Source organism: Podarcis muralis, chromosome 2 (assembly GCF_964188315.1).
Source record: "Podarcis muralis chromosome 2, rPodMur119.hap1.1, whole genome shotgun sequence".
Lineage (NCBI taxonomy): Eukaryota > Metazoa > Chordata > Lepidosauria > Squamata > Lacertidae > Podarcis > Podarcis muralis.
This window is the reverse complement of record NC_135656.1, coordinates 72,478,083-72,493,746: the sequence shown is the minus strand read 5'-3', so window position 1 is coordinate 72,493,746 and position 15,664 is coordinate 72,478,083. Positions and strand designations below refer to the sequence as shown.

General features: G+C 42.2%; 1 protein-coding gene across 1 annotated transcript in view; it reads right to left on the bottom strand.

Annotated features, from left to right (window-relative positions):
- Positions 1-15,399, bottom strand: part of MAPKAPK3 (MAPK activated protein kinase 3) — an 89,847-nt gene extending 74,448 nt beyond the window's left edge. The window contains exon 1 of the mRNA XM_077924753.1: positions 15,279-15,399. The gene's annotated coding sequence lies outside the window, so the exon portion shown is untranslated. The remainder of the gene's footprint in view (positions 1-15,278) is intronic.
- Between the last annotated feature and the right edge of the window lie 265 nt (positions 15,400-15,664).

Genomic DNA, 15,664 nt, shown 5'->3' with positions numbered 1-15,664 from the left:
ATTTTATTAGGGTTTTTACATTACAAAATAGAAAAAGAAAAAATACAAAATAAAAATAGTTAAAAACAATCAATCTTTTCATCACATTATTTTTCATTTACTTGTTTCCCGGACCTCCTCATACCTCCCTTTTTTGTATTCCAGTTCAATTTATTAGCTCAGCAGTTTCTTTCCCTCTTTATTCTACCCAGGTCTTTAATCTTAAATTATTATATCATTAAATTTTTACTTATAAAAAACCATTTTTTCATATTCTTTTATACCATTACAGCTAGAAACCACTTAATTTCAATCCAACATCATTCTAACATTCATTAATTTTATAGTCTCTCTGTAAATAGTCTTTAAATTTCTTCCAGTCTTCTTCCACCGACTCTTCTCCCTGGTCTCGGATTCTGCCAGTCATTTCCGCCAATTCCATGTAGTCCATCACCTTCATCTGCCATTCTTCCAGGGGTAAATCTTGTGTCTTCCAATACTTTGCAATAAGTATTCTTGCTGCTGTTGTAGCGTACATAAAGAAAGTTCTATCCTTCTTTAACACTGATTGGTCGACTATGCCCAGGAGAAAGGCCTCTGGTTTCTTCAAGAAGGTATATTTAAATACCTTTTTCAATTCATTATATATCGTCTCCCAGAAAGCCTTAATCCTTGGGCACGTCCACCAAAGGTGAAAGAATGTACCTTCAGTTTCTTTACATTTCCAACATTTATTATTGGACAAGTGATAGATTTTTGCTAGCTTGACTGGGGTCATGTACCATCTGTATATCATTTTCATAATATTCTCTCTTAGGGCATTGCATGCCGTAAACTTCATACCTGTGGTCCATAACTGTTCCCAGTCAGCAAACATAATATTGTGTCCAACATCTTGTGCCCATTTAATCATAACAGATTTCACCGTTTCATCCTGAGTATTCCATTTCAACAGCAAGTTATACATCCTTGACAAAGTCTTAGTTTTGGGTTCTAACAGTTCTGTTTCTAATTTTGATTTTTCCACCTGGAAGCCAATTTTCTTGTCTAAATTATATGCCTCCATTATCTGATAATAATGAAGCCAGTCTCGCACTTTGTTCTTTAGTTTCTCAAAACTCTGCAGTTTTAGTCTTATCTCCATCTTGTGGGATCACTTTTGAACCAAAGTGACACTTTTCAAATGCAGAACAACTTGTTCAAGCTCCTGTGACCTCATTGGCTACATGCTACATCCCTGTGAACTAGCAGCCATACTGGGTCACCACAGGCTAAGGGGCCTTAAAAGTTGCAAGTGGCCTGGGCCTCTGAGAAGGCCTGAGTGCAACAGCTCCTAATCCCACTTGGGTTGGGATCACTTGTCAAGTTATGAGGTATGTTATTAACTCTCTGCTATGCTCAGTTGCTTTTTGCATTTGCAATACAGGATTTGTATCTTGCTAAGCCTCAGCTTGTTTTGTATTGTGTTAGGGTACAAATTGTTTGTATCCTTATACTGTTATTTAAAAGCAACACTTCATCCGTTTAACTGACTTTTGGACCGGCTTGGCATGCTACTTGGTTAATGGAAAAGGACGGACAAATTTGAGATATTTAACTGTGCTCTGTCAACCAGTTGATGGAACCAGTAACTGATCCTAAAAGCCACTGTTGCAGAATATCGATACATCCCCAGAGAGCCTTTCTGTGCCTCCCCCACCCCAGCAGAATCCTCTCTGCTTGTCTAGACCTGCTGGTAACGTCTGCCCTGGAACCAAGTTCCTCCCTAGATGCAGAAAAGGCCACTGGAGATTAATTGGAGTGTTGTTTTCCCTCTCTAACGAAGCCATTAACCAGTTAGTTATACTGATTAATCAAGACATGCTTTCAGTTTGAGGCAAAAATAATGTGCAGAAATGTGTTTGGAGGGGGGGGGGGGTTTAAATGCTCAGTGAAGACATAAAAGTTACCGTTTCCACAGCAACTGTCCATCAGCGCTGATAAGATTTTTACATCGTAGTAAAATTTTCAGCTTCTAATGTTCAGCATGTTAACTTCACAAGGGAACAAATGATGCTACATTTTTATCAGAACAAGGAGGGCCAGCGAAGATGTTGTATGTAGTCTCGTGCACATGAATGTGTGTTTATATTAGGGCATTTCCCCAGTACTCATAATTCCACTTCAATGGGGAGGAGATGAGAGGAAAAGCAAACTGTGTGTGACAGATGTTAATGTTGCTTAATGCACTAATGGGAGAGGCACTAAGACACTGATAATGAGAGCAGCATAAAACCCCATCGGGAATTCAATTAAATGCCTTGGGGATCAAACCGGATTTTGCATTCTGCACATCAGCAGCTATATGGGTTAGGACAGAAGTTACAAGTACTAATGAATCCTCTTTCCTTAAAATACAAGATGAGCACTCGCTTAGGTTACTAGAATCATTCTGTTAAAACTGGGGGAAAAATTAAAACCCTGTACAGATGAAGGATAGGTTGGAATGTCCAGGCTGTGAGAGGATCCCTATTATATCTGTAATCTTTGCACAAAAGGAAGGAAGTGAGATGTGGCTTTTTCTGTTTGAATGCTGCAGCAATAGGAGAAACTGAATGGTGTACTTGTCTATTTCAAGGCAACTCTTGATACTAGAGCCTTCTCACATCATTTGTGAATATGAGGTGTTAATACTTAGGTCAGTGATTTACCCTGATCAATAATTCAAAATCATTATTAATAGCTTCATTTTTATAAAAAAAAAATCTCATTGGTTTATAACACATTAAAACATCAAATAAAAAGATCCAGAATAAAACATTACTAAAGAAAATGAAATACAAAGTGTATGTTGAAAGCAACATAATTAACAGGAAACTGACATATGATCTTAAAGATTTCAAAACATTACAAAAGATGTAAACGACAGAATGCACATTTATTGCATGATGATGAGGAACCATTAGTGAGCACTGTTTGGGTTTGATCAACCAGCTACAAATCCACCTAACTAACCTCATCCGGCCCACATTTTACCAGTTTCTCCACATAAATATGGGGAACTTTGTAAAGAAAAGGAAAAAAAACCTGATTGAAATCAAGATACACTACTCCCACAGCATTCCCCTGATCCACCAAGCTTGAATCAAAAAAAGAAACGAGATTCATCTGGCATGACTTGCTTTTGAGAAACCCATTCTGGGCCTTAGTAATCACAGCATCCTTTTCTAAGTGCTGACAGATCAACTTTAATTATCTGTTCCAAGACCTTTATTGGTATTGACATCAAGTTGACTGGTTAGTAGTTATCTGGGTCTTCTTTCCCCCCTTTTTGAAGATGGAGACAACATTTGCCAAGCTCCAGTCTGCAGGGACCTTACCTGTTCTTCAATAATTCTCAAGGATTATAGACAGACGCTCTGAGATTGCATTTGCAAACTTCTTTAGTACCCTTGGTTGCAGCTCATCAGACCCTGGAGATTTGAATTCATTTAAAGTAGCCTCTCTTCCTACCTTTGGCTGCTGCTCCCTCTTTCCATCATATATTCTGTGATCACCAGGTTGGGCACTCCTTTCCTTTTGGGTGAAGACAGGCAAAGGAAGTGTTAAGCAGTTCTGCCTTCTGCCTGTCACCCAATAGCATTTCTCTGCCTTCTCCATGCAGAGGATTTACTACTTGCTTGTTCTTCCTCTTGCTTCAAACATAGCCAAATGAACCTTATTATTATTTTTAACCTCTCTTGCGAGCCTGAGCTCATTCTGAGCTTTAGTCCTCCTGAACTGCAACTGTTAGCTAATGACTATAGTGTATTTAGGATATAAGGTTTTATTTACAGACACACACACACACACACACACACACGTACAGTGGTACCTCGGGTTAAGTACTTAATTCGTTCTGGAGGTCTGTTCTTAACCTGAAACTGTTCTTAACCTGAAGCACCACTTTAGCTAATGGGGCCTCCTGCTGCTGCTGCGCCGCCGCCACACGATTTCTGTTCTCATCCTGAAGCAAAGTTCTTAACCAGAGGTACTATTTCTGGGTTAGCAGAGTCTGTAACCTGAAGCATATGTAACCTGAAGCGTATGTAACCCGAGGTACCACTGTATATAAAACTCAATCATAGGATGGGTGGGCTTACAGCATCAACATCTTTGAAGCTCAATCAGAGCAAATGGCAATCAGAAGAAAAACCAAATTGTCATTTGCTCCAATTGAGCTTTAAAGAGCAGGTTTTCGTGGGGAAAACTCAGACATGGAGTTTGAAAGCATGGACCTGTAACTGGAAGGAGCAAGGCAAAAGGCAAGTACGGATAACCCCTAGTTAAACTATGGAATTCACTTCCACCAGATGTGATGGCCACCAGCTTAGACAGCTTTAAAAGAGGATTAGACAAATTCATGGAGAACAAGGTTCTCAATTCCTAGTGAAGATAGCTGTATATTCCACAATCAGAAGAACCATGCCTCTGAATACCAGTTGCTGGAGAGCAATAGGAGTAAAGAGCAATTGAACTGGTGTCCTGCTTGTGGTCTTCCCAAAGGCACCTGGTTAGCCACTGTGAGGAACAAGATGTTGGACTAAATAAGTCTTTGTTCTGATCCAGCAGCACTCTTTTTATGTTAATATATTCATTTTAACATGGGATGAAGTCCAGGTATTCCTGCTGTTGCTTTTGTACCAGAGAACTCACAGAAAAACCTTTGAGATAAATGTGAGATTGAAGTCAATTTTTCTCAGTAAAATATATTCCTCAGGTGAGCACAAAGTCCTTACAGCATATCGCAAGGGTAGTACATTTTTCTTATCTCTGTTAAGGTCAAAGATTCAGTTTCTAATACTTCACCTATTACTACTGGCTTTTTATACTGGTGAATAATATTGTACATTTAGTATATAATAAATAGAAGGTATACAAATGTAAATGAGGAACTGCTGCAAAATCTTACCAGGAAATGGATAAACAGTTCTAACTTTGGATTGCAACCAGGGGAAGTTTCTTTGGTGGTGTGGCTAACCTTCAGCCCTCCCCCCGCATCATAGGAGCCAGTTCCTAGGGGCCAAAGTCCCTTTACCTCCACCCTAAAATATTTGAGGGGCAAAGTTGATAGGCATTGCCATTCAAATGGTGTGTATGTGCCACGTATTGTGATCAATTATAGGGGGTGGGGCTTACCTGGTTTCCCCAATATTTTATTCAAGTTGGCACCTCCACCCCCAATCCATCTATCCATTGTTTTCTTTTGTGCAGATGCTCTATTCTCTGAGCCAGTTAACATTTTACCATTTCCCTGCCCAGCTTGTTCTTGCAGCAACAAAAGTGCTAGGTCATAAATTCCTTTGAGTTAGCTAATGAACCATTGCCACTTGGGAACAGAGAGAAGACTAGCCTGGTTCCTTCGGCTGTATTTGTTTGCACCTCATAGGAGTATTCCCCAAATAGTGCTGTGACCTCAAATCCAGATCTCAGATCTTCCTTTAGATATATATTTATTGTGATAAAAATCAAACCCTTTGTAATTTCCTTTGTGCTCATAGTGATTCAAAGAGCTAAGGATTCCTGTGAGACAGGGATGAAGGATATGTTGATGGGCCCGTAGGAGTTGTGAGTGCCATAGGATCTTTTCACTCATTTGAATTATATTTATTGATGTTCACTTTTTATTTTTTTGAAGATTTGGAAAGTAGAAGTGCCCAGAAGGCAAAAGTTCCCTTTCTTCTTTAATCTTTCATGAGTCTGGAAATTAAATATTAATTTAAAGTTTATTTTGCTAAAGGCCCTTATTTGACAACTTCCAAACTTTAAATCAGTTCCTCTCAACTGTGTTAGTAGTTTATCACATTCTAGCTTTTGTAGCATAGTTCTTGTGAGTCTTCACAGGTAACCATGATATGTAATCTGTTTGTTTGAATGTCTGGCCCTAGCCCAGCAGCCCATGGGTTGTTCTCTGGCAGCAAACCATGTTTTGAAGCCTTGGTTTGCTGTTGGCTAATGATCAAAGGCTTGTGTGAACTTTTTTCTGAACCCAACAGCCTTGCGTATCATTGGTTTGTTTGGCCATCCCACTCCAGACGCTTGCCAAGCTTCAAAGCCAGCTAGAAATTAAACTAAGCTTTGGTGGAACAAGAAAAAGACAGAATCTGGATTCAAGATGACCTTAACAGATTGGAGAACTGGGCCCATACTAACAAAATGAATTTCAGTAGGGACAAATGTAAGGTTCTACATTTAGGCAGGAAGAACCAGCTGTACAAATATAAGATGGGGGAGGACACCTGGCTTGCTAGTAGTACATGTGAAAAGGATCTAGGGGTCTTAGTGGACCACAAGCTTAACATGAGTCAACAGTGCAATGCAGCAACAAAAAAAGCTAATGCTATTATAGGCTGCATCAACAGAGGTATATTACTTCAAGAGAAGTAATAGTTCCACTCTATTCTGCCTTGGTTAGACCATACCTACAGTACTGTGTCCACTTCTGGGCACTGCAATTTAAAAAAGATATCGCCAAGCTGGTATATGTGCAGAGGAGGGGAACCAATATGATAAAGGGTCTGGAAACTAAGACTTATGAGGAATGGTTGAGGGATCTGGGTATGTTTAGCCTGGATAAGAGGAGACTGAGAGGCGATATGATAGCCATCTTCAAATATCTAAAGGGCCCTCATATGAAAGATGGAGCAAGCTTGATTCTCCTATTCTGGAGAAAACAATTGTTTAGAATGCTGGACTCGTTTAAACAGAAGCACATCTTCATGGGTGCCTGGCCTGTTGCAAATTCTCTGCAGTTGCCACTTCCTCACTAGTAAGGTGTGCAGCTTAAGGGGTGGGATGCCACTTCATGTATGTGGCCTGGGGGTGGGCTGACTTGTATGCTGTTGCAGCAGTTGCCTTGCTTCTGTTGAGGCACAGAGTAGTGGATGGTTCATCACCTTGCTTCCTTGTTCAGGGAGTGCAGGGTGATGGATGGCTGTCAGGGGCTGGGCAGAGGAGGAGGAATGGTGGAGACCGCCTTCCCATCCTGACCCTTCCAGGGAGGAGGAAAAGGAAGACAGTATAGATTTACAACAGGGGTTTATGGGAGGTCACAGCTCAGAGACAGATGAGGGTGAAAGTTGGGAAATAATGGGAGATGAGGAGCAGGCAGAGCCAGAGCAGCTGGCTGACACATTACCACTAGAAAGCATTCCAGATCCACCATCCCCCAGAACCCGGTGAGCCTTAAAAGTAGGAAAGCAAAGAGCTCAAAGACAGAGGGTACTTAGCGGCACCCATAGAGGAGGTGATGATGTTGACAAATGAGGAAGTGGGACAGCAAGGGGGTGGATATTCATTCAGGAGAATGCCATTACCCAAGAGGCTGGGTTCTATAGCCACTCTCTGTAAAGTCTGAAATAAAGAAGGACTGTAATAATTTTTTGTCTTTATACTCTCCTAGGAGCCAGTGACAGCATCCTGACAATGACATGCACAATGCAGCAGCAGCCACCGACATACCTGAAGCCCTGCAACTATTGGAGAACCTCGGACTTAACCCTCCACCAGAATGGCAACCATCAGATCCACTGAACAACAACCAAGACGAAAATACAGCGAACGATTGGACGACAGTCAACAAGGGAAAGAAGAAACAACAGAAACAACATGGCAATGCAAACCAAGAGAGTCAAGTACCTCTCACAGAACAGCCCTGCCAAACACACAACACAAGATTATGAACCAACTTCAGCTAAAGCCACACACCACAGATTGACAACCCTACAACATCAACTAATGCCAAACGAAGCACACAGAAACTACCTCAAAGCAATGGACTGGTGAACCCCACTTTTTTATTTCCTCCCCTCCCCCTTGCTATCCACAGAGACCCCTCCCACACCAACACCAACCCAGATGACACCATTGCCACCCCTCCCACCCCATGCCTCCATAGGCCAACCCAGATGACACTTCTCCATTCTCTCCACCTCCACCCACCCCAACAACCCATCCCCCCAACCACACGCACCCCTCGCTCCAATGACTATACACAAAAAATAAGCACACAAACAAAAATAGAGCCCACCTCCGCCCCCAACCTCTCCGTCCCCTTCCTCACACATGAAAAAAGCAAAATACGCAGGTAAAAGAAGGAAAACAGAAAAAGGTGAACTCATACTAACTAAAACAACATCCCATCCCCAATTAAATAACCAGCAAACAGGCTAAAAACTGACAAATAACTAACATAATGATGGCACCCGAGTGTGCCCATACTCACATCCCTACCCTAATACCCCAGCAAATCAATAATGTTGTTAACAATACTGATATTGTTTATAAACTTTATACCCAACACAAGTGCCCCAAAGGCGCTTGGCACTGTCTCACTGATCCATCCCTATCACAAGCGAAAGGGAGGATGGCCTGTTCTCAAACAAGGCCATCCATGTCAGCTGAGACACAGGACCAGGACCAACTGGCTGGGAGCCAAATGGTCCAAGCTACCCCAAACAAACACCTATATAACTACCTATAGGCTACTCTCTATAACCTACCCCCAATTTTCAGTCCATCCCTAACTTTAACCCCCTACCCCCACCCACCACACTATATGTCAGCACAACACACAGGTTCGATAGACAATATAAGGTGAGAAACACAGAACAACCCGGACGGGTTGGCAGGGAATCACCCTATAAAAAAGACATACAAAATGGCTAGCTTAAAAGCAATTACACTAAATGCGAGGGGATTGATAAACCAAGACTACAAGATATTCACATCAGTCCTTGCTGACTGCCTAAAAATCTTCCTACACAAACTAATCACCCCAGACCAGGCAGGCTTTGTCCCTGGTCACAACATAACAGACCCCATTAGGAAACTACTGAATCTGGGAGAACACAGCAAAACGACCAAACTCCCTCTGATGATCATGTCCCTAGACATTCTTAAAGCCTTTGATTGCTCAGAATGGAAAGGAGTATTACCTAACATGAAATTTGGCCCCAACTTCCTACACATCCTCAAACAAATTTACTCCCAAGCCTTGACAAAATTCAGAATTAACAATATGGACTCCAGTACCATAGCAACCCAAAGAGGCACAAAATAAGGATGCCCACTGTCTCCCTTCCTATTAATCTTGGCCCTGGAACCCCTAGCAGTCCGACTCCAAGCAGCCCCAGATATCAAGGGTGTGGAAATAAAAGGTAAAACCTACAAACGAGGGCTCTTCACAGATGACCTGATGGTCACAACACCAGACCCCATAAGCACAGCAACCACCCTAACGAAAGAACTCAACACATTTGCAATGGCGTCAGGCCTACAAGTAAACTTTGCAAAATCTGAGGCTATGTGCTTCAACATCCCCCACCTCCTGCATACCCAAAAGGAATTCACCAACATCACTGCTGTACCAAATTCAGGTACCTAGTGGTTCAAATAACCAGAAACTTCAACAAACTGTACTTCCACAATTACAAGCCCCTGTGGCGACAAATAACAGGGACTTGAGGAAATGGAACAACACCAACTTCACCCTCTCAGACAAAATAGCCATGATCAAAATGATCACCCTCCCAAAACTAACCTATTTATTCTAAACCCTCCCAATCTGGAATTCCCTCAACCCAACTCCAGAAGTGGCAGATGGTATCAAATTGTATGGGAAACGCCCTTACTAGAAAAGCTAAGCAATAAACTGAAACTGACATGGGGACAAATAAAAGAGGGCACCTTCAACCCAGTTTGTCTCCCTTTTATCACATACTGAAGGAGCATCTCCACCCCCATCATTTAGCCCGGACACTGAGATCCAGCACCGAGGGCCTTCTGGCAGTTCCCTCATTGCGAGAAGTGAGGTTACAGGGAACCAGACAGAGGGCCTTCTCGGTAGTGGCGCCTGCCCTGTGGGGCAGATGTGAAGGAAATAAGCAGCTATCTTATCTTTTAAAGACATCTGAAGGCAGCCCTGTTTAGGGAAGTTTTTAATATTTAATGCTGTTTTTAACACTCGATTGGAAGCCACCCATAGTGGCTGGGGGAACTCAGCCAGATGGGCGGGGTATAAATAATAGATTATTATGATGATTATTATTATTACACAGTTCAACAAGACAATAACAAGAACCCACTGACAGCATACAAATCAATATGACTTACCTGATCCAACAAACCCTCCTCCCCTCATAAATGCAAACAAACCCCACTGCAGTCAACCACAGACAACCAACCACACCCTGCCCCCCCCAATACCTTCCACTAGCAAGGAAATGTAACAGATAGAAAGAGAACCTACCCACACAAAACCACACATGTACTCTATACAAAAGAATATAAACTCACCACCTCACCTCTCGTCTCCCCCCTCTTCTTCCCCAACCGTATCCTATACTCAACACTAATGCCTCACAACAAATGTCACTGGTTTGTAAGAAAGACTGGTACAACCTGAAAAAAGAGACAAGGCATGTGCTTTTGTAAACCAATAAAATCTTTAATAAAAATATTTTTTTTAAAAAAATAGTTATTGTGGAGCTGGAAAATGCCATCCAAGAAGAGTCAACCAAAATGATCAAGGGGCTGGAGCAACTCCCTTATGAGGACAGGTTATACAGCATTTGGTGCTTTAGAGAAAAGGCAAGTAAGGGGTGGGGGGACACAATAAGAGATGTATTAAATTTGGTGCGCAGAAAGTGGGTAGACGATCATTATTCTCCCTCTCTCGTAATACTACAACCTGTGGTCATCCCATGAAGCTGAATGTCGAGAGATTCAGGGCAGACGAAAGAAAATACTTCACACAGTGCATAGTTAAACTATGGCATTCGCTCCCCCAGGATGTAGTAATGGCCACCATCTTGGATAGCTTTACAAGGTAATTAGAAAAATTCATGGAGGGTATCAATGGCTACTAGCATTCATTCCTGCTGGGGATCACAAAAGGGGAAGGTGCTGTTGCACAGGCATCTGATTGGCCACTATGAAAATAGAATACTGGATTAGATGAGACTTTGGTCTTAGCCAGTAGGCCTGTTCTTATAGTTATTTCTGGCTCGATGCCTGACATTCCTAGACATTCCATTCACTTTAGTGCCTCAGAACAAAACAATATTTAAATGTTCTTAACCTAGGGTTGAAGCGTGTTCATCGATCAAAGCCTGCTCCACCAGAATTAGTTGGATGTTCCCTATTGACATCAATAGATGCCCACTAAATATCCTGCACTACACACATAAGTACTGCAAATATAAATGAAAGTTGACCATGCCATATATATTATCCATATACACTCACGTCCCAACTGGTGTTCTAGTTCCCTAATACATATATCCTATTTGTTTTCACATTGAGATACCTTTACCAGCAGATGGTAGTATTGTAGTGTTGAAACCTAGAATGCAATGTGCAGGAATTATTTTTAGCGCTCTCTTTTTGGAACTTTCCAGTAATGTTGCTCCAAGATTTTCTCAGAATGTTTGTAATAGAGTTCTTTCTAAGTGTGTTTATCTGGTGAATCAACACGTCTTTCATTCACGACCTTGTATGCAATTGGATTGTTCACCGATCATCTATGATGTCAGCAGCAATATACCAGCAGACATTTAACCTGGAGGTAATTTGCAGAGTTTAGAAGCCTGATGCATTAAACATCCATGTGGTACAAACAATATGACTGCAAGTAATTCCTAGAAAATAGTTTTTGAGGCATGAACTGTAGTTAAACATAATAGATACTGGACTAAAAACTAGAATCATGAAAATATGACCAGACAATCCTTTCATTATGTCTGACAAATGCAAAAGCTTTCATACTTTCCTCCCACCAACAGGCAGAGAAATAACATGTATTTCTGAACCAATTAGAGAACTAGTCTGTAAAAGCTACCCAACTTGAGTATACACACATACTGCTGTCACAATTCACTCCCTTAAAAGGTTAATCAAAGCTACTGAGCTATTAACTATATTTTCAAAGAGAATGAGCATGAAACATCACCATGTAGAGCTGGAAGTAATTTGTCAGATTCTGACTACTAGATTGCGCTTTGCTAACAAGTCTAGGAAGTTTGCAGACACCAATAGAAAGCGCCTCTGCTATACTTTTAGGTTCAAAATCAGCTGGAGTGATCATAGCATTTATGTGTCTATAATTTCAAAGAACTCCACTTTGAAATGGGAACAGTATGACTTTATGAAAGGTTAATTGGGGCTGCGGGAAACAACAGCCTTCACACAGCTCATTTCAAAATGTGATCTGGCTAATTGGCTGCTTTTCTTTCACTGAAACGAGACCTATTTATGAGTGTGAAAGAACAGTCTAGCTACCCACGAGACACTGGAAGCCAGGTCTCAAACTGGCTCCCACAGCAGCAAGGCTCTGCTGCCTTACCTCCTATGCTAAAGCTAAAGCTAAAGCTAAAGGTAAAAGTAAAGGTAAAGGTAAAGGGACCCTTGACTGTTAAGTACAGTCACAGACGACTCTGGGGTTGAGGCACTCATCTCATTTTACTGGCCGAGGGAGCTAACGTTTGTCCGGGTCATGTGGCTAGCATGACAAAGCCGCTTCTGGCGAACCAGAGCAGCGCACAGAAACGCCGTTTACCTTCCCACCAAAGCGGTACCTATTTACTTGCACTTTGACGTGCTTTTGAACTGCTAAGTTGGCAGGAGCAGGGATGGAGCAACGGGAGCTCACCCCGTCACGGGGATTCGAACTGCCGACCTTCTGATTGGCAAGCCCTAGGCTCTGTGGTTTAGACCACAGTACCACCCGTGTCCCTGTGCTACTAGGGCCTAATTCCCGGCATGTGCCTTCCAGACTAAGCTCTGTTTCTCAAGGGTGCCATCTAGGCTTCAGTAGCTAGCTGGCAAGGATCAGTCTGGCTCCACCAACCAGCCTCACAATGTGATTTTCAGTCACAGCAGGACCTTGTCCTCCTCTCTCATGCTAAGCCTACCTGTCTTGAACAATGTTGTCCACTAAACCTGGATTGTGCCACTGGTCCCATTAGACTGACTGTTACTTTCCACCCCCTAAACCCTGAAACCTGATTACTTGGGGCCTGAGACCTCTTGAATCAGGAGCGTACCAGCACATACACCCCCCCCCCTGTAAGGGTTTCTGCACACAGGCTATTATGCTGGTGCTGTTACATTATTGATATGTCTTGGAGTCAAGAAACTTGATCTCCCAAAGGCCTTTGATGGTATCTTCCTGGACCAACTTAGTGGGATGGATAATGGAGGCACTGTATTTTGGTGGTTCCACTCATAACTTCAGGGTTGTGTCCAGACAGTAGCACTGGATGAGTGTTCCTTGGCCCCCTGGCACTTCTGCTATGGGGTTCCACAGAGTGCTATTCTCCCTCAGTGCTATTTCATATTTTCAAAGCCATTGGGCACAGTCATTAGGAGTTTTGGAGCAAGGTGTCATCAGTACACTGATGATACACAGCTCTACTTCTCCATAACATCGGAATCAGAGGCATTTCAGTTCTTTTGCCATCAGTTCTAAAAGATCCAGGTAGCTATCAGCCTGGATATATAGCAGATAATTCCTTCCTATAGCAAAATCAGTCTGAGTGCCAACAGGAATGTAAGTGGAAAGCACAGAGGATTATATATATATATATATATATATATATATATATGCAGGTTTTGGTGTCCTCGGGTATCTTCCCGTGTAAAAGTTGGGGTGTCTAGGCGACGTTTCGACGAGGTCTCACTCGTCATCTTCAGGCTGGTGCTTTCGGCTTCTTGTTACTGGAACAGAGCTCTGTTCCAGTAACAAGAAGCCGAAAGCACCAGCCTGAAGATGACGAGTGAGACCTCGTCGAAACGTCGCCTAGACACCCCAACTTTTACACGGGAAGATACCCGAGGACACCAAAACCTGCATTCCTGTACCCGTGAAAATCTACGAAAGCAAATATATATATATATATATATATAATCTTTCATATTTAATTTTCATAAGGTCAAGTGTATCATCACTCTGTAGCAAGATTGTGCCTTCACACACACACACACACACACACACACACACACAGCCCATATTCAGGTGAACCTCATAGTATACAGAAATACAAAACATTTTCTTTTCTTTCAAATAAAAGGCACTGTAGAATGAAGTCCATTGTGGAACAGACAAACAAACATGTTCAGTGGATTCCAGGAGCTATGGAGCATTGAGTGACAGAAAAGAAAACCAACGGCAAGGGAATGAATTTGTCTGTTTGCAAGGCACAAGCTTGCTACAGAGTGACGATACACTTGACCTTATGAAAATTAAATATGAAAGAGATGTTTTAAAAATACACTTCTCTCAAGGAGGAAATTCCTCTCAGAATGGATTTCCAGATTTCTCAGAATGTGCAGGATCAATTCACGTGGAAAAATCAGCAATGTCTTCCTGGGAACCTTGAAATGCAATCTGGCAGTGGTTGTTCCACATGTCGTCTGCAGCAGCATGCTGAGCAACTCTGGTTATTTTCACTACTCCACTGCAAGCCACACACCAATGAAAACATGGACTTCAAGATGGGAGGGATTCAACTAGCAAGCCTCACCATCAGAAGCCTGCACAACAGCTTTTGCTAGTGCAGTGAGGCCTATCTTGTCTCATGGCTCCAAACAGTTAACGTGGGGGGGGGGGGGAATCAGGAACAGTGCATAGTGAGAGGAGTAGACAGATAATATCATCAATCTAGCAGAAATGCTTGTGCTGATAGAGTGATCTGCCTAGTGCTATACTGAATTTCTTCCCCTACATCTGAAACTTGTGCTTTGAAACTGGACTATGACCCTGCCCTTTAATAAAATGAGAAAACCTTGCTATATATGCACTCTTGAAAATACACCATTATAGCCCAGTGTTGCTTGATCTGGGTAGTAATAACTCCAGTCTATGGTCTCAGGAATGGGTGTTCTCCTGCTTTGCCACTGAAATCTTTTAAGTGGAAAGTCTAGGAATTCAGTTTAAGGAAAGTCTAAGCTCCCTCTCAGCCAGCGTGCCACAATTAGTCCAGTGAGTCATAGGTGGAATAGCCTCCACATTGTGGCATTTCAAGCAGCCAGCACATGGCTGCTTATTCTTTGAACTGGGCCCGGGATGACATTCTCATTCAACTCTAAAGAAAGCATGTGAAGAATCATGGCCTTTGGCCTTGACTCTCAAAGCAGCATCATGGTGCAAGTCTCATGGGCTGCCAGCAGAGTGCTTGTGGGGAAATAATAGACCTTGTACTGCCTGGAACTAGGGAAGACAGTTTATGATTTTATGGGTGACTATACTATATACCCATCTAGATCTAAGACACGTGACTCACTCTCATTCAGAAGTGACAGGGTGGGATGCTCCCTGCTGAGTAGTTTGCTGTCAAGGGCTCCTTAAGGTGTGATCTTCTGGGCTTATTACCACCTAGTTCTACGTGGAGCACCATACTGGATGTCTTGAAAATAAGGATTTCAGGCTGTAAAATAAAATAAATCAGGTTATGGTTGGGAATGGATTAATAATAAAATTGTGAGTCCCCCCCCTTAAAAAAGGGTAAAGGTAAAGGACCCCTGACAGTTAAGCCCAGTCGCAAACGACTCTGGGGTTGTGGCGCTCATCTCGCTTTACCCACCCCTTAGGCATCTCAAATACACCCCACAATTATTGTTCTTTTTTCGGTGGCTTGTAACTATTTCAGGTATGACATTTGTTCGATTC